General features: G+C 34.1%; 1 protein-coding gene and 1 non-coding gene across 4 annotated transcripts in view; one reads left to right on the forward strand and one right to left on the reverse strand.

Annotated features, from left to right (window-relative positions):
* Positions 1–19,154, reverse strand: part of EPHA6 (EPH receptor A6) — a 991,737-nt gene that overhangs the window by 867,662 nt on the left and 104,921 nt on the right. The window lies entirely within an intron of this gene.
* Positions 13,074–13,180, forward strand: LOC135276475 (U6 spliceosomal RNA). The gene has a single exon (XR_010344010.1). It is a non-coding gene; the product is annotated as a U6 spliceosomal RNA (small nuclear RNA).

Genomic DNA, 19,154 nt, shown 5'->3' on the forward strand with positions numbered 1-19,154 from the left:
AATAGAGTCAATAAGGAGTAACATTTGATTTTATGTTAACTACAAAATTTGCTTTTGTAGTTAATTTTGAAGATATTAAAGAAATCATGACAACTTATGTTTAACTATAAAATACTCAATTATAATTTAAGATTTCAAAATAAACTAATTTCTCTGCTATAGATTGTATAAAATATTACAGTCTCAGTGATACAAGCAATTTAAGTTTTATAGCTATAAAAATTTTTTTCTAATAGGTTAGAACTAAAATGAAATTGTATAAGTTTTCTGCTCATTTACTCATTTATTTTTAAGCTCAAACATTAACTTTCTTTATGAGAGCTTGTACAAAATGCTCTGTATCAAAATCCCTTTGCAAAGAGTTTCTAGCACATACCTCAAGCATCTATTTAAAAAAATACAATGATATCTTCTTATTTGTTTTGTACATATTTAAAGCCCAAGTTTTAAATGCATATTTTTCCCATAAAATAATATTAAAACCAACTATAAATTACTTTAAATAAAACAGTATTAAAACTCAATTTAAAACAGCCTTATGAAAGGTCCCACAGGGTAAAATTGCAGTGTATATGATTTCAAATGCATTACCTACTCCCATCTCTTTGCTGCCTTATACACTGCCTTCCATCACTGAATGGTTAAGGAATTCTATAACATAAAGAAATTTTATCCAAAAAGTAACTCTTTTATATATTATCTGTCACTGACAATACAACTTCTCTTAATATAACACAACTATTTAAATCACAAAGCAAAGGATTTAAAAGTATATATTTTCATGTTTAATAACAACAGACCATCAAAGTTTAATGTGAAACTTAGAATATTATCCAGTTGGAAAATATGCCATTGGTTGCTTTTTCCCTTCAAAAATCTATTTTAACCTCTAGCATAAGAGCAAATCTCTAGCATATAGATACTTTTCACTATCTATAAATTATAATACTTTTTTGTGTTCTAATGTCTCTGCAATGAAAACCTCAATCATGATCAGGTTATTAAAATAATTTAGTGTGTCATGATTGTCAAGTTGGGATGGGGTAGAGGGAGGATACTAAAAATATATAAAATGTAAAGTAGTAAGGGTTAGTAATGTTTCATGATTTTTTAGACATGAGTTTTGTTGCTGGTTTTCAACTTCCTCTTGGATTTTACTGAGCTTTCTTACAGTCCATCTTTTGAATTCCTTATCTGTCACTTCCGAATTTTCGTTTTGGTTAGGATCTATTGCTATGAAGCCTGTGTTATCCTTTGGGGGTGTCATAATAACATTTTTTATGAAGCTGGAGTTCTTACACTGGTTCCTTCTCACCTGGGGAGGCTGTCACTTCTTACTTCTTATTTTTCAATTTACTTTTCTTTGGTGAGACATCTGTTTCCCTTTCAAGGTGTGAATGTAATGAATGTTGGGTAGGATTGTTTGCCTTTGCTTCCGGGTGCTTTTAGGGGTCCAAGTTTCTGTATGAATTCTTTGGTTGTAGATAGCCTTAGTGCAGTAGTTTTTCTCAAATGGTAGTTGTCTGTAGGTTGTAGCAGTGGTGTACTGTGCATAGGAGCAGGCTCACTGCCTCCTGCAGAGATGGGAAGGTGAAGACCTCAGGAAGCTTAGCTTTTTCAACAGTGTTTTGCATTTCTATTGTATTGGGGAGAAAAATAAAAACTAGAATGAAACAAAAAGAAAAGGGTTTCCTTTTTTTTTTTTTTTTTTAAGACAGAGTCTCACTCTGTCACCCAGGCTGGAGTGCAGTGATGCCATCTTTGCTCAATGCAACCTCCACATCCCAGGTTCAAGCAATTCCTGTCTCAGCTTCCCAAGTAGCTGGAACTACAGGTTCACCATGCCCGGATAATTTTTGTATTTTTAGTAGAGATGGGGTTTCACCTTGTTGGTCAGACTGGTCTTGAACCCCTGACCTCAGGTGATCCACCTGCCTCAGCCTTCCAAAGTGCTAGTATTACAGTTATCAGCCACCATGCCCAGACAAAAAAATATGTATTTGTGGGTGTGTTAACTGGGTTGCAAATATGAACAATATTCTGGCTATGGAAAAAACTGTTAAAAGATACTATGTAGGAAAATTAATGGAGATTTGTAGAAAAGCAAATTATTTAGCTGCTATTACAAAAACTACAGTCTACTGAAAGCATAGTAGTGATTCACAAATACTAAATCTTTCACACTTTGGAGATTACCAGGCATTAGACTACATAAGTCAATGAATAAAATATTTGATTTCTAATTCTGCAAATTTTATTGTTATTCAAATTAGGTCTTTGCCATTTGCTTGGGCTTCTTATATTTCCTGATGGACTAGTATTTTGAACTCATGACACTCTGTTCTGAAGATGTATAATAATGATATTCTCACGTACTAATAAATCTTTTTAATCAAAAGAATAACCTTCTACGTAATCTGTGATATGAGGCCCAACTTACTTCCTACCCTTTGAGTGCAGCTGTTTCAATCTACTCATTACTCACTCCACACTGGGCCCTATCTTTTCTGCTTCTCTTTCTGTGGCTCCTTGTTTTTTCTGAGTATCTTCAAAACTATTAGACTTGTGCAAAAGTAATTGCGGTTTTTGCCATTACTTTCAATGGCGAAAACCAATCACTTCTGCACCCCACCTGTATTACAGGCATTTTTTTTTTCTCAAATGTTCAGTAAGTCTATTAGGGTCTTTATTAACCTGACACTTAATGCTAACAATAGTACTATATTAACAAAAGTAAAGATGCTACCAAACCAAAAGAGATGCCCAAAGGAGGTAACTACTCCCTGCATTTATAATTATGAGAATTGTCAATTATGCTATTACTCCTTTCTGTTTTACATAGATCAGTATCAGGGAGTCCCTCTATTTCCAGTTAGACATGCATTTATAACATTGATCACCTTCCAAAGGCCCTGTCCCAAGATCCTAAATCAAAAGGTAAATTTAATTACTCCTTTTACATGTCCCTGGAACCAAGAAGCTCAAATATTTCCACAACATTCTTTAGTCATCCATAAATATGGATTGGTCTATTCTGTGTCTTCTCTTTCTTTAGGACTTGAATACTTAATAATCCTTTTAGCACTCAATGAACAGCATTTTAAATAATAAATTATGAAAAGGATGATATATATTTAAAACCATATTGAAATGGAAAGAATCTTTAGCATTTTAGTTTATTAAAGACCTGCATTTTACGACTTTGCATCTCTAGAATCACACAAATCTATATGACACATTCAATGATGGTTACTCCTGTTTCCCAGATTTTTTTCTCATCTATAAAACTGGCACAAAACAGTACCGATTTCATAGGGCTATTTTTCAAACTAAATAGAATTACTTTATACAAAGTGCCAGGAACAATGTCTGGAACATAACAAGCACAGTAAGGGTGTGCTATCTCTATAATTATTACTGCTGCTGCAGCAATTGCTATCATTATCAGCCTCGTATGAGAGGTCTATGGCATAAAGGGAAAGATATGTATTAGAATGAGGCATATTTTTATTTAAACCTTGACTTACTGAAAGAGAGATACTGATGTTATGGAAGATACTGTCTCACACTTTGTAAGCTTCAGGTTCCTTATCTATAAAAGGAGAATAACAATAAGTAACTGACAGAATTTTTGTGAGAATTAAATTTGAAAGTGTAGGTAAAATAGTAGGTAAACAACATGTGTTCCTTGATTTTATTCTGCTCATCGTCTCCCATTCAAGCCAAATGATAGCAATCTGTAATCATTTCTTTGCACTATGCCAGTAATTCCATAATTTTCACTAGGGAACAATGGCTTACTTTAGGTATAGAAAAATAGCCTAAATTACTTTATGTACCATTTACAGAAATGAACCCTCTTATTAACATTAAAATACAAATAGTCAATACATATAAAGAAATGTACAAATTAAGAGTAAAGAAACAGGCATAGGGCCGGGCGCAGTGGCTCACGCCTGTAATCCCAGCACTTTGGGAGGCCGAGGCAGGTGGATCACAAGGTCAAGAGATCGAGACCATCCTGGTCAACATGGTGAAACCCCGTCTCTACTAAAAATACAAAAAATTAGCTGGGCATGGTGGCACGTGTCTATAGTCCCAGCTACTCAGGAGGCTGAGGCAGGAGAATTGCCTGAACCCAGGAGGCGGAGGTTGCGGTGAGCCGAGATCGCGCCATTGGACTCCAGCCTGGGTAACAAGAGCGAAACTCCGTCTCAAAAAAAAAAAAAAAAAAAAGAAAAAAAAGAAACAGACATTTGAATATTTGTGAAATTCTCCTTACATTAAATTTTTAATGTTATTTGCCATGTACTTTAACTTTCCTTTCCTATGTTTTTCTTTAAAATGACATATCCTTATTTCATCACCATTTTAGCTTTTAAAAAATCCATCCCTTAATATGCCCATAATTTGGAATAAGCAAGTAGATTCAATCATGGTACCTATATTGAATATTTAAATACTACTGACAAAAGATTTAATTAACTTACCTGTATAAAGATTTATTCTTTTTGTCACTAACATTTTCTCCATATTTTAATAACTAATCTGAATATGTAATTTTGGTAAATTTTGATTTTATTACCTCAAAACTTTCTCCTTTTCTTATAAAATAATGTAGGTAATTTTCTTCAATACATTTTTAATTTCTGTCTCAGTAACAGAAACAGTATGAAAATAATAAAAATATACAACTTTACTCTAGATTATGTATATATTTTCATAATTTGCTAGCAAAGAAGAAGATTCTCAGATTTCTCTTCTTTCTTAATAATACCTCTTTTAATAGGATTTTCTCTACTAAACTCTGCCATGTTGTCACTGGCCTTTGCCAAAGATCACGAAGTGGATTCCTCAAACTGTACATGAAATTTAACTATCTTGGGCTCTCTGGAACTCTTGATCTCAATTAAGTTCAAACCATAACTTCAAGAGCCGAAATCAATTTTGCCCTTTTGAAAACCAAAATACTAAGTAGATTCTACTTGAATGCAGACACTTTATAAGTACATTTGTGGGTGCTATCATCATGGAATAGTATTTTTAACAACAATAATATTTACTAATGGTTGTCTAAAATCGTATTTTATACCTAAAAAATATTTTTACATGACTTAAAACTTTACCAAATAAACATTCACTTGTCATCATTAATCAAGACAATTAAGTAGATATTTAAGAAAAGGAAAAAGGTAGGTATCTACAATTCAGGAAGGAAAGAATGAGAAAGAAAAGAGGTTAAATCAATAATAATTTTTGTTTTCTTTAGCTAAGTTATTAATCTTAATAACTGTCTTATTCATGATGCTTAGATTGCTACGGATTATTCCTTCATTACACACTTATTGAGTACTACTACATAAAAAACATGGAGAGTACAGCAATAAAACAGACACTTTGATCTTACTATCTTATGATGCAGGTGGTAGAATCAGACACTGAGCATCTCAGCTCACAATTTATTGTTTCATTATCATTATAAAATGTGCTACAAAGGTTAAGTCACAGTGCTAGGAAAACCATATAAGGGGCATATGACCAAGTTTAGAAAATTAGACAGCTCCTCCATGAAAAAAAAATTAAAGTACATAATATAAAGTAAGATGAAGCAGCATTTGCAGCCACAGGGATCTTTCTTAAATGTGACTGGATTATGTCATTCTCCTAGAATTAAATCCACTTTCTTTTTTTTTTTTTTTGAGACAGGGTCACTTTGTCACACAGGCTGGAGTACAGTGGCACAATCATAGTTTGCTACAACCTTGACCTCCCAAGCTCAAGCAATCCTCCCACCTTAGCCTCCTGAGTAGCTAGTTAGGACTACAGGCATGTGTCACCGTGTGTGTGTGTCTGTGTGTGTGTGTGTGTGTACACTAGAGGCATGTGTCACTGTGTGTGGTGTGTGTGTGTGTGTACTACAGGCATGTGTCACCATGTGTGTGGGGTGTGGGGGTGTGTGTGTGTAGACAGGGTCTCGTTGTGTGTGTGTGTGTGTGTATAGACAGGGTCTCACTGTGTGTGTGTGTGTGTGTGTAGACAGGGTCTCACTGTGTGTGTGTGTGTGTGTGTGTGTGTGTGTGTGTGTGGACAGGGTCTCGCTATGTGGCCCAGCATGATCTTGAACTCCTGGCCTCAAGTGATCCTCATGCCTTGGTCTCCCAGGGTACTGTGATTACAGGTATGAGTCACCATGCCCACCTTAAAATCCACATTCTTTACTGAGACTCTTCTAATTCTACCTTACACTGCTTCTCCCTCAAAAACCATGCCACTAGCATATTAAACAATATTTCAATTTTTTATGTTACTATGTTCTCTCTCTTTCTTATAGACTTGTGAATATGTCTACAGAAGGCCAGGTACAATGGCTCATACCTGGAATCCCAACATTTTGGAAGGTCAAGGCAGGAGGATAACTTGAGGTCAGAAGTTGAAAACCAGCCTGTGCAACATAGTGAAACCTCATCACTATAAATTAAAAAAAAAAAAAAATTAGCTGGGCATGGTGGCACACACCTGTAGTCCTAGCTCCTTAAAAGGCTGAGGCAAGAAGACTGCTTAAACACAAGAGTTCAAGATTAGGGTGATCTGTGATTGTGACACTCAATTCCAGCCTAGACGACAGAGTGAGACCCTTTCTCAAAACAAACAAAATAAAACATCTGTGCCTTTCCACTTTTTGCCTGACTAAATCCTACCCTTCCTTCAGGTCCCCAAATTAGATGCCAATTCTCCTAAGAAAGCTTTCTTAAACTCTAAGTTTGAGATAGGGGCCTCCTCTCTTATTTCACAGTTTCAGTTATTTTTCACATAACTGCATTTCTCTCACAATATTGAAATCTCCTATTTTCTTTTCAGTATCTCCTGCTAAGGTACAAATTTCATGATGGCATACTTGTTGTTTTACTATTGATTGGCAATTAGTTCCTGACTTACTCAGAATGTTTACTGCAGTTATTTCATTCACTTCAACATGGCAGGCCTCTCTACGGTGGCTACTGAAATTCAGACCACACTTACAGCAATATAAAAGGGATATATATATATTTATTGACCAACTGAATAGGATTAGAAATAGAGTTTAATAGAGAGAAGATTTATGCAATTGATAGTACGGGCAAATTTAAAAAGAACAGAAACTTTGAAAAGAGAATCTTGTCTTTTTTCTCTTTAAGTGTATTTCATTTATTCATGCCCCATCGCAATCCAAATCATCTGAATTTATTTAAGATGGGCATTTTCTGTTTCAGATTTCATGTTTTTTCTAGTTCTTAGGTACTTAAAGTGCTACATTCTGTCAGTTGTGAAAAGGTAACAGAAGATAAAAAATAAAACAATTTTAGAAAAATAGTATCAAAAATGTGTGAAAAGTACTTAAATACATATACTGAAATAGGTAGATTAAAATATATTTAAAGTTTTTTAAAAATGCACTATCTTCAACAGAAAGCTTATTCAAGTTATACATACAGCCAACTATTACTAGGCTATAGATTCATTTAAGTGATAAAGTATTACCAATTTTCTTATTTTAAAACATTCCATTTTATTAAAAATATTTAAAACATGTCAAAAGTTATAAGTAATGATATGAGACAGACAAGAATTTGCCCAGCACCATGTATAAATAAATGTTAAACTTTGATTTTATTAATTTCATATTTTTTTGCTTTAAAAAATAAATTTTTACAAATACCACTAAAGGTCACATTCCCTGCTGTATTCCATGGGCATGCTCAAATGTAACTGCTATGTTAAAGCCTGTCTGTATTTTTCATATTTTACTATATCTACCTAAACTTTTTCTATTAAAATAGTGTTCTTAAGAAGTTAAACCTTTCCACATTAAAAACATAACCATACTCTTTTATTAAAGTGAGATTAATTTCATAAAGATTAATATGGGGCATTATACTGTTTCTGAATATTAAAAAATTTATTTGAATGAATAGAAATAGAATCAAGTTTCTGATCTATACTCACAAAATATGAGTTTTCAATAAAATATTTAATTTATTCCTGATGTCTTAATTTTTCTGATAATATATGCTCATCACATTAAACAGAAAAGTTATAAAATAGTAACTAAATAATTAATTCCAACTATGTGTGTTGAATGTTTATAAGCTTAATATTTTAATATAATAGCCATTAACATTTTCCCCCTAAATACAGCTTGATTTTAATACAAAAGTCAAACTGTCACCAATATATTTCAAGCAAAATATCAAAGTAAACAATTTCCTAAGGCATTCAGAAGCACAAAATATAAATGCAACAGGAATAAAATATTATTTATAGAAAAAACAATGGTCTTGCCAATAGTTATTCTACTCTTACGGGACAGAGATTACATACACAGTGTTAAATAAGATATACTTCGTGGAGCCTACCCTGATATGAGGAAACAGACAACTACTAATGCTAGTAAGAAAAGAAGTGAGGTTAAGGGGATATAAAACAACGAACTGGGAAGATTCTTTTGGACAGGTTGAGTAAAGCCTCGTCCCATACCATTCAATCCTTTCCTCACTATTCAATCCTTTGCTCAAATGGCATTTGAGAAAAGACTGAAGAATAGAGAAGAACAAGTTTAAAGGCCAAGTTCAAGAATAGGAAAAAAACCAGAACAGTTTGGAGCCAAGTGAAAAACAGAGGTTTTCACTGATGACTGGGTCAGAGAGGTAGGCTGGACTTAGTCACTTGGATCATTACAAGAAATAGTAAGTCCCTTGAATTTTGCTCCAAGAGATAAAGCTATTGCAGGTTTTAAACAAAACAGTGATATAATTTCATTTTAAAGCATCATTATGGCTACTACAGGGAATATTGGGTAAAAAATAGAAGACAGATCAATTATCAGGCAACTGCCAGGCAAGGACTAAGATAGTCGTGGTTAGATTGTTAGGAAGTGGTCAAATGGAAGCAAAATTTGATGGTAGAAAGGGATCAAGACTGACTTCTACATTTGCTGCCTCAGCAATTAGATGGATTATTTTTGTTGTTGCTGTTAAAAAAATTTAACCATAACACAATGCCCTGTGTTGTCTTATATACTATTTCCATCAATAATTTCTATGAATATGTTAAAGGCACACCTAGTACATTTGTGAACAATATATAACTCAGACAGAATTTTAGCTCAATATAAAAGACTATACTGGCATTCAGAGTCTTCCAGAGACTGGGCATCCTCAGTAGTTAACAAGCTATTTAAGCAACTGTGTAAGCACAAATGGCCAGTCACACCACCAAACGGAAAGGCGAAGTTTAGATTACATGTAGGTCAACTCCCACATTTTATAATTGAAGAAATACATGCTCAGAGACACACAGAACCTTGCTTAAGGTCAAGCATAAAGTCAGAAGCAGAGACAACATTTATAATTCTGGTCCAGAATTGCTGGTTAAGAAAGTTGAAGTTTTAGACCAAGATGTTCCACTTGCTCACTTAATATGTCTTTTGGCTTCATTCACTCATTTATATAACAAATATATATTGAACACCATAAGGCACTATAAGGCTTCCTCATAAGATGTACTATTTTGAATATCTTTAGTTATTCTATATTTAGTTTCAAAGTTATGAATATATTTACACAGTAAACACAGTGTAATGATCAGTTGATTCATATCCTTTTGGAAAAAGGTAAAATATAAATAAATTGAGTAAGTGAACCCCAGATGCGTACTCTTATTTTTATTACAATTATACATACATTGTATGGTTGTTTTAAAATCTCATACATCGATATTGTCATCCCAAATGCCAAAGATAAGGAGTTACTAGAAAATAAAAAAATCAAACTAGTATTAGAGATTTTTATCAAAGGTAAGTCACATGTTGTTATTTATGCCAGAATTTTTTGTTGGTATTTAGTTTTAAAAACTATTTCAAAGATTATGAATCTACTGGACTAGTTTAAGAAATTAAAATACCATTGTTGTTTTCTTATTTAAGAGGTGTGTCCAAATAATCTTCATCTACAGTAATTAGTATATTAGTTTAAAAACAAATTCTCTAAGAAGTTAATACGACTCTTTGTTCATCTTTAAAAATCTTTCCGAACATTGTCTTTAATTTAAGGAGAAAGCCAAAATAACCAGTTAAATTACCATGAAAAATATCATATGGATTTATTTGTCTACATCTCTATGTATCTATCGTTAAAATCCTAAAGATTACATTTCTCACTAATTGAATCAATATAAAGCAAAATAAACCTTTGGCTCCTGTTCTCTAACTTTCTCAACTGCTTCAACCACTCTACAAACCTCTGAAAACTGTGTACCTGGCCCATAGCAGATTAACTCCAACGAAGCTATTCCCTTAAAACCAGATTAGGATGATCCCTTCATCTCACAGTGCCTCCAAATAAGTCCAAATAGCTTTGACTTTCAAACTCATCAACAGTTTACACTAATAGGAACACAGAGAAAATCAGTGTTATTATTATTATTAAAACAGTTTAAGAGGAATGTAAATACCTACTTCCCCTTCTTTAAAAAAAAATCCTCTCATCCAAAAACTCCCCCACTCAGTTGTCCCTAAATTCCATTGCAATTAATTGACCCACTCAGTTAACAATGGCCAGATAGTGCTCAGCAGAAACAGCATATGCATAACCTGGAATATAAAATGAAAACCACTAAAATCAGCATGGGAACATATGAAAACATGTAATTTTGCCCTACTGACCTCAAATGAGAACTAATAATAAGCCATCCAAGTACAAAAAAAGATGAGAAGTATATGATGTAAAATTCAAGCTTATAAAGAAGCTATAGATCAGTATTTTACTTTGTCATACGCTATCACTGGTGAGAGGGCATGGCAAATCCCTGGTAAAGTATGTGAAACATTTTGCAAAGCTTTGTTGCTATTCAGTTTTATTCTTATAATACAGAAAAAATTAGTAGATAAATTAATAAGTCTAAATGGATCTTTGGAATTAAATCACAGTCACGCTCCGCGTAATGATGTTTCAGTCGGTGACTGACTGCGTATGTAGTGGTGGTCCTATACTATTATAATGGGGCTTCCTGTACAGTATGCCAGTTTAATTTGTGCATATTACATGGTTTAGTGTACCTTGTCTAAGTTTAGATATACAAATACCTATCATTGTGTTACAACTGCCAATAATATTCCATACAGTAACATGCCACACAGGTTTGCAGCCTACAAGCAAAAAGCTGTATCATATAGCCTAGATGTGTACCAGTTATACCATCTAGGTTTGTGTAAGTACACTCTATGGTGTTCATACAATAATAAAATTGCTAATGATCAATTTCTCAGAACATATTCCATCACTAAGCAACTCATGAATGTATATCATAAACATATATATGAACTCATAGAGAAAGAAAAGAAAAGCTGATCTTAATCTATTTATTTGAAGGGTACTATGAACTTCTGACAATTTCCTAAGGTTGTATAACTCAAGATCCATTGTAAATTATTTTGTCAAATTACACAAAATACATACATGAGTTTGGGGAGACGCTACTAAATAGCTTAAAGTCAATAATAAAATAATCATTAAGTACTGAAAGTTGAATTAAAAACATGAAATATACCTATATCTTTTCTAAAACTTGACATTTTTTACTAGATATTAAATGTATTTAAAATTAAGGGTACCAATGTAAACATAAGATGCATACAAAAGATGTAATATCAATGCAAATAAAAATAAAACTAAGGCAATTATAAAATGAGAGAAATATCAAAATGAGTTTTTTCCTAGTAATTAACAATAAGAAAAGGCCTAGAAAGAGTTGCAAGCCACAAGAAATTAATAAATCCTAGTTTTTAAGTTTTCTATAATCATAATGAACAGATAATCAGAATAATAAAAAGAAATAAAAGTGAGCATTCTTTTCAGTGAGGTATATAATAAATAACACCTTTAACAGTCCATTGAACACAATACACAATAAATATTAATAAATAACTAAGATAAAATAAATAGCTCATCTTAAAATACTTTGATTCAAGGAAACCATCAACTTGTGTTTAAGTAAAATCTTCAAGAAAGTGCTAAACACATCTTAAAGAATTATATAATAGAAATCAAAGACATGCCCATTGAATATGTTTTTTAATTTCTGCAGATCCTTTCATTATGACATTCCATAATAGTTCATCAGGAGAGCAGGGCAAGTGGTAGAAGTCCTCTTTTATAAATGTCAATTTAGGGGACCTACTTTTGTCCATTAATATCTCTTAGAACCCAAGTCCCTACTCCTTCATTATTCTCCACTCCCACCAAAATTCCAGAGATCATTTATCTGGAAATTAGTGTTTTGCAAACCTAAATCCAATCCTTACAGAAACCTGTGTCCTCTTTTATCTCCATCCTTCCCCTCTACCCTTGGTCTGATTTCTCCTTTACCTCTAGTGACCAGTTTCTGTGCTATCTTCCCAAACTCTAAGCTTAACTTTCCAGAGAAAAGGTGATCTTAAAGATCTACCTCTTTACCCAATGGCTATTCTAAGCCACCTACTGTAGGATTCTGCTGCTGCTATGTAGTCTCATTGATCACAGTGAGCAACACAGAAAAATACAACAAAGAACAAATGATATGGTTGAAAATTGTGAACAAAGGTGCAGAGACACAAAGATATTCTAAACAAGATACAATAGAGCACAGGGGCACATGACATGTCAAGATGTCTGAATTTGCCATATCTGTAATACAACGAGTTCACTTGCCGGAAGAGTGTTCAAGATGCCCAATCGGTAAATAAGTGACACAGGAGGAGCTTGATACATTGGGGAGTAGGTGCTACAGTATGAAGAATAGGAACCCTATTCTGAGAACCAGGGAAGACAAAAGCCTGAACTTAAGTGAACTTACCAAAGATGGCTGACACTTGATGCACGTCACATACAATGTTAGTCTCAGAACAGAGAGGAAATCTGAGACTGCAGGATCTGCAGAAAGAAAAGTAAAAACAGAAAGAGAGAGAGAGAAAGAGATGGTGGGGGAATGGAAGTTGCCTTGTCTCCTACTTCTCTCTCTTGCAATCTGCTTAGCAATTTCTTGATAAAAGAATATGGACAGTGCTCGCTTTGGCAGCACATATACTAAAATTGGAATGATACAGAGAAGATTAGCATGGCCCCTCCATAAGGATGACACACAAATTCGTGAAGCATTCTATATTTTTATGGAACAGAACTGAGGCCCCAGAAGCAACACCACACATCTACAAACCATCTGATCTCTGACAAACCCAACAAAAACAAGCAATGGGGAAAGGACTCCATGTTTAATAAATGGTGTTGGGAAAACTGGCTAGCCATATACAGAAAGCAGAAACAGGACCCCTTCCTGACACGTTACACTAAAATTAACTCCAGATGGATTAAAGACTTAAACATAAAACCTAACACCATAAAAACACTAGAAGAAAACATAGGCAAAACGATCCAGGACATAGGCATAGGTGAGGACTTCATGACCAAAACACCAAAAGCAATGGCAATAAAAGCCAAGACATATGAATGGGATCTAATTAAAATTCAGAGCTTCTGTACAGCAAAAGAAACCATCATTAGAGTGAATCAGCAACCAACAGAATGGGAAAAAATGTTTGCAATCTACCCATCTGACAAAGGGCTAATATCCAGAATCTACAAAGAACTAAAACAGATATACAAAAAAAAAGCAAACAACTCCATTCAAAAGTGGGTGAAGGATATGAACAGACACTTTTCAAAAGAAGACATATATGAGGCCAACAAACACATGAAAAAATACTCATTATCACTGGTCATTAGAGAAATGCAAATCAAAACCACATTGAGATACCACCTCATGCCAGTTAGAATGGCGATCATTAAAAAATCTGGAGACAACAGATGCTGGAGAGGATATGGAGAAATAGGAACACTCTTACACAGTTGGTGGGAGTGTATATTAGTTCAACCATTGTGGAAGACAGTGTGGCGGTTTCTCAAGGATCTAGAAATAGTAATTCCATTTGACCCAGCAATCTCATTACTGAGTATATACCCAAAGAACTATAAATCGTACTACTATAAAGACACATGCACACGTATGTTCACTGCAGCCCTGTGTACAATGGCAAAGACCTGGAACCAACCCAAATGCCCATCAATGATAGACTGGACAAAGAAAATGTGGCACATATATACCATGGAATACTATGCAGCCATAGAAAACGATGAGTTTGTGTCCTTTCTAGGGACTTGGATGAATCTGGAAACCATCATTCTCATCAGACTGACACAAGAACAGAAAGCCAAACACCACATGTTCTCACTCATAGGTGGGTGCTGAACAGTGAGAACATATGGACTCAGGAACAGGAGCATCACACACTAGGGTCAGTTGGTGGGGGTAGGGGAGAGACAGCAGGGGGTGGGGAGGGAGGGAAGGGTAGGGAGGGATAACATGGGGAGAAATGCCAGATACAGTATGCACCTAAAGTAAAATAAATAAATAAATAAATGTATACATATAAAAATTTTTTAGAAAAAAAATATAAATAATTCAGTTTTTTTAAACAGGAAAAGAAAAATAACATTTTTAGTAATTTACTGGGTTTCTCAATGATTTCTCAATGTTATCTGTACTCAGCAGACCTATCATATGCAGATTTACACAATATTTGGAGAAAAAGTTGTTGCCATAGTTTTGAGTTTTGACATACAAATCTATATACATGAGTACACATGAGCACATGCACATACATATACGTGCATTGTTTATTACGTACTTACAATGTTATTTCAATTTCAGAATCTTATGAGATTCTGCAAAGTCTAGGTAATCTATGATAAAATTCATTATTCTCATAGCCTATTAAGTTTACTATAGTTAAAAGATCTACAAATGGTATATTAACATCAATTTCTTTTGCATCTGCAGAGGTTGTCACTTGGTGATTCTTAAAATAGTAAGAAAAACCTAATGAGAATAATTAATAGTCTCCATTAAGTTTCAATCTTTTTTAAGTTACAAGCTTTTTCACAAGTGACAAAACACAGGAGATAGTTCAGTTCAGGCACATTTACTACTCTAGAATTCAGTGCTGCAGAACTGTGAGATACTTAGTTTGGTTTAGATAAGATTTATAACATTTAGCTTAATTTCATGTTGATTGTCTTTGCATAAAGACATAATATTCCATATGATTTTTTAAAATCTGTATTTTCATAGATAATTAGAGGAATTCAGAATGTTAGATGATTAAGCCAAGTGTCATGGAAAGAAAAAATTCCATAAGACTAATAATTCTGAATATTAAAATTACAAGAAAAAGCCCCCAAAAAGTGACATTTTATATTCTATTAAAAGGAATTTTAAAACAAAATATTTCCATAAAATTAGACCTTTTTTACAGAGAAGAAAAGATCTTAAGAACCTGGTTTTCAATAGACCCAAGTCATCACAAAACATCTATAATTTGATGAAATTCTATTTGCAGTAGCATAAGTATATTCACTGAAGAATGTACTTTGAATTCTAAAGCCATTTTTCTTTGTTCTCTTAGAAATCTTAAATAACTAGGCAATTAACATTTTAAAGCACATGTCGCATGTGCTCTTTTTGCATTCCTTTGGCAAGAGTCTCATAAATAGTAATACCAGGAAAGAATACATGGCTGCTATTATTGCTTTTATGGTTTCTGGAATGTATTTGCTTTTCAATGTATACAACAGCTATCGGCATAAACAAGGATATGAGCATCAAGGTCCTTTATTAGTGTTGTCTGCTTACAATTTTAATTTGACAAGTGAAATATAGTTTTAATTTGTTTGATAAGTAACTTTCTTATTTACCAGAAGCTTATGCATATCACCATCCTGTACATCAAATTTAAAAATACTACCATTGCTAAAATTGTGACAAATATTTATACATATCTGCGTAACTTTTGAACATTTTTCAAAGAGGATCCATAGAATACCTAAATCGAAAGGACTGCTTGTTATTAACGCAGTCTCCTTGAGAATTTTCAATAAAATGAACTTCAACAAAAACATTTATTGCAAATAGTTTTCTTAACTATTTCTCTAAAATTGTTTTAAAAATTATTATACTATGAAGTTATGATGATAATTTGGGGTAAAAACTTTTTTTTTTTTTTTTTTTTTTTTTTTTTGAGACGGAGTTTCACTCTCGTTACCCAGGCTGGAGTGCAATGGCACGATCTCGGCTCACCGCAACCTCCGCCTCCTGGGTTCAGGCGATTCTCCTACCTCAGCTTCCTGAGTAGCTGGGATTACAGGCACGCGCCACCATGCCCAGCTAATTTTTTTTTGTATTAGTAGAGACGGGGTTTCACAATGTTGACCAGGATGGTCTCGATCTCTTGACCTCGTGATCCACCCGCCTCGGCCTCCCAAAGTGCTGGGATTACAGGCTTGAGCCACCGCGCCCGGCCAAAAACTTTTTAATGAGCATTTTTAAAGTTTATAAGTAATAAAAACTCAACGGTCCCATTAAAAATAAGAATAGTCTTCTGACATTTAAATCAACATCAACTATCCCATTCCCCATTTTGTTTATTAACATAAAAATTACACAGTGTAAGGGTAATTTTACAGGAAAACATAACATATAAGCCCTGATCCATAGACAGAAATCACACATGAGAGATTGACATTGCTTCCCAGAGCAGGCGCAGGAAAACGACACCTCTCTGTCCTCAACCACTACCACACCTGCCTTTGCCTCTCTGCACCAGCCATGCTGGCTTCCATGCTTTGGTCTCGTACTTGCCAATCATCCGAGCTTGAAGGGCTCTCTACTAGGTTACACCTTTCCCAAGAACACTCTTCTGCAGATACCTAGATGGCTCAGAATGCATTTTCTTTAGAAGTTTGCTCAAATACTACTTTATCAGGTAGACTCCCTCAACTCTGGCACCACTTCACCGATATGTCTATAACTTTTATGAGAGTATTATATTTATTTCTTCTTAGTCCTTATCATTACATTACATTATAGTAATTTATATATGTAATTGTTTTCTTGCTCACTCTTCTTAAGAGTGAGTACCACAGAGGCAGACTTTTGTCTTGTCTATTCGCTTTGTAGTCTCCAATGCTTAAAAATAAATCTGGCACACTGTAAATACTCAATATATGCTTACTGAATAAACTAAAACAGTATGTAGCTGGAATTCTGCAGAACCCAATGCTATTTGACTCCAGCAGGTCCTGTCAATGAGAGATCCTGGTAGGAAATTAAAAGCAAGAGGAGAAAGGCATTTTCCCCTCTTCTGCTTCTGGCTCTGGCAGCAGAAGCAGAGCTAGTTCGGCAGACTCAGCAGCACCGTGCTTACTGGCTCCAGCAATAGGCAATGCAGTAGTAGCAACTGAAATGTGGATTCCATCAACAGCCTAGATGAGTCCAGGGGCTTCAGTTAGCCTGTGGGCTCCAAGGTTCCTGTAGCATCAGGAGGTGTGTGACTCAAGCATTGCTGAAAAATGGAAAGTCAGTAATTTGAACAGCAGAAGTGGCCACGGCAGCATGCCATTGTAGGGCTCTGGGTCATTGCCTTTTGCCCCTCCAGTCAAAGAGGTAATAGTAGTTTCCAGCAGTAAGTGATAATTAGGTATATTCTCTTCCCCTTTTACTCCTCCATCATTCTAATACTTTGTAAAATAATTTGTTTTAAATTCCTTCTCTTTGAATTAACTAGGATGTTTCTGTTGTTCTGACAAGACTGATGATACATTGCTTTAAAATTAATTTTCTGCCAAATATCTGCCCTTTTTAACAAGCATACCTGCTCTTCACAGTGCAGAAATTTCATAAGATGTTAAATAATGTCAAGCAGTCTCCATCATCTTCGTCCTTTCCATGGCCTTGTCTTACCTTTTCTTTGTCTTTCTTATTAGCAACATAATAGGCTGACACTGTACACCAGTAATAAGTTTTGTGAAAATGGCATAATTATTCCATCCTCTGCAGAAGGCCAGAATGATATCTCTAAGTCCCTGTAAAGCACAATATTTGTAAGCACAATCATGAAAAAGTACTTTCCAGGATCATATTTAATCTTTCTATTGGTATTATATATCTCACCTATTTAATAGATGTTTGGCAGAATTGACACTTGAATGCATAACATCAATCATATCTAGATAATTGGTAATACCACCATTTCTGTGACTTGTTTGAAGGTGAGTAGTGGTGACCTAAAATGTCTTAAGAAACATAATTATATTTGCAGGATCTTACCCAGAAAATGAAGCTAGGATCCTTTTTGTTCTTACTAGCAACCATAATTTTGTTAAATATCCTCTTTCCTTTTTTTACCTAAGGGCCAATACACCATTCTCAGCCTTTTGGCAACGAAGAAGACTGTTGTTCCTTCAGTGTGAATGTTATAAATCATGTGATTTTATTTTTTATCCTATCTGTTACAACAAGGAAGATTTTAATAATTCTGTCCCTTTCTAGAAGTTCTCAAACACTTTCTAAAGAATATCAAGTAAAAAAAAATAAAAGTCATCTTTTCCCAAAGTACTCTCAATCCAATCCTGAATCCAATAAGTCATAGATTACCACAGTATAGCCAGGTGGAAGGCACTGCCAAAATATATTTCTATGATTGTATGTATATTATACATACATGTATAGTCCCCAACATTTGGTAGGTATTGTTGTTACAAAAGTAAGGTTATATTGTACGTATAGTACAAAATAGATTTTTTTTCATTTATCCATGTTAATTCAATGTACCATGGCACAGAGCTTCAAAATCTCTTGGCTAATGAAAGTCTCATAAATTGACAAAAACTACTGTGTATTACTGAAGGTCTCATTCTCCATGAGTTTTAGTCTCTATTAACAGGTGGCATCTGATGACCAAATATTATAATTTATGCAACAGAAATGATACTAGCTCATTTCTATTCCCAGTGAAATGTGTAGCTAGAAACAACAGTAAGCACCTCTTCCTATCTAGCCATGAAATCAAGTTTATTTTTGACATGTGGCTTGTTAGGTTAATGTATTTTAGGTCAAAGATTCAGAATGAGGAAATCCATGGATATTCCAGTTGTTCCCATTTTTTTTCGCACAAACACTGTAGGTTTTGCATAATAGCTACAAGACTCAGTAACAATGCCATTAATCATTTGTTCTTTCAAATGTTTCCT

Source organism: Aotus nancymaae, unplaced genomic scaffold (assembly GCF_030222135.1).
Source record: "Aotus nancymaae isolate 86718 unplaced genomic scaffold, 86718_ANA_hifiasm-v0.15.2.pri h1tg000022l_1, whole genome shotgun sequence".
Lineage (NCBI taxonomy): Eukaryota > Metazoa > Chordata > Mammalia > Primates > Aotidae > Aotus > Aotus nancymaae.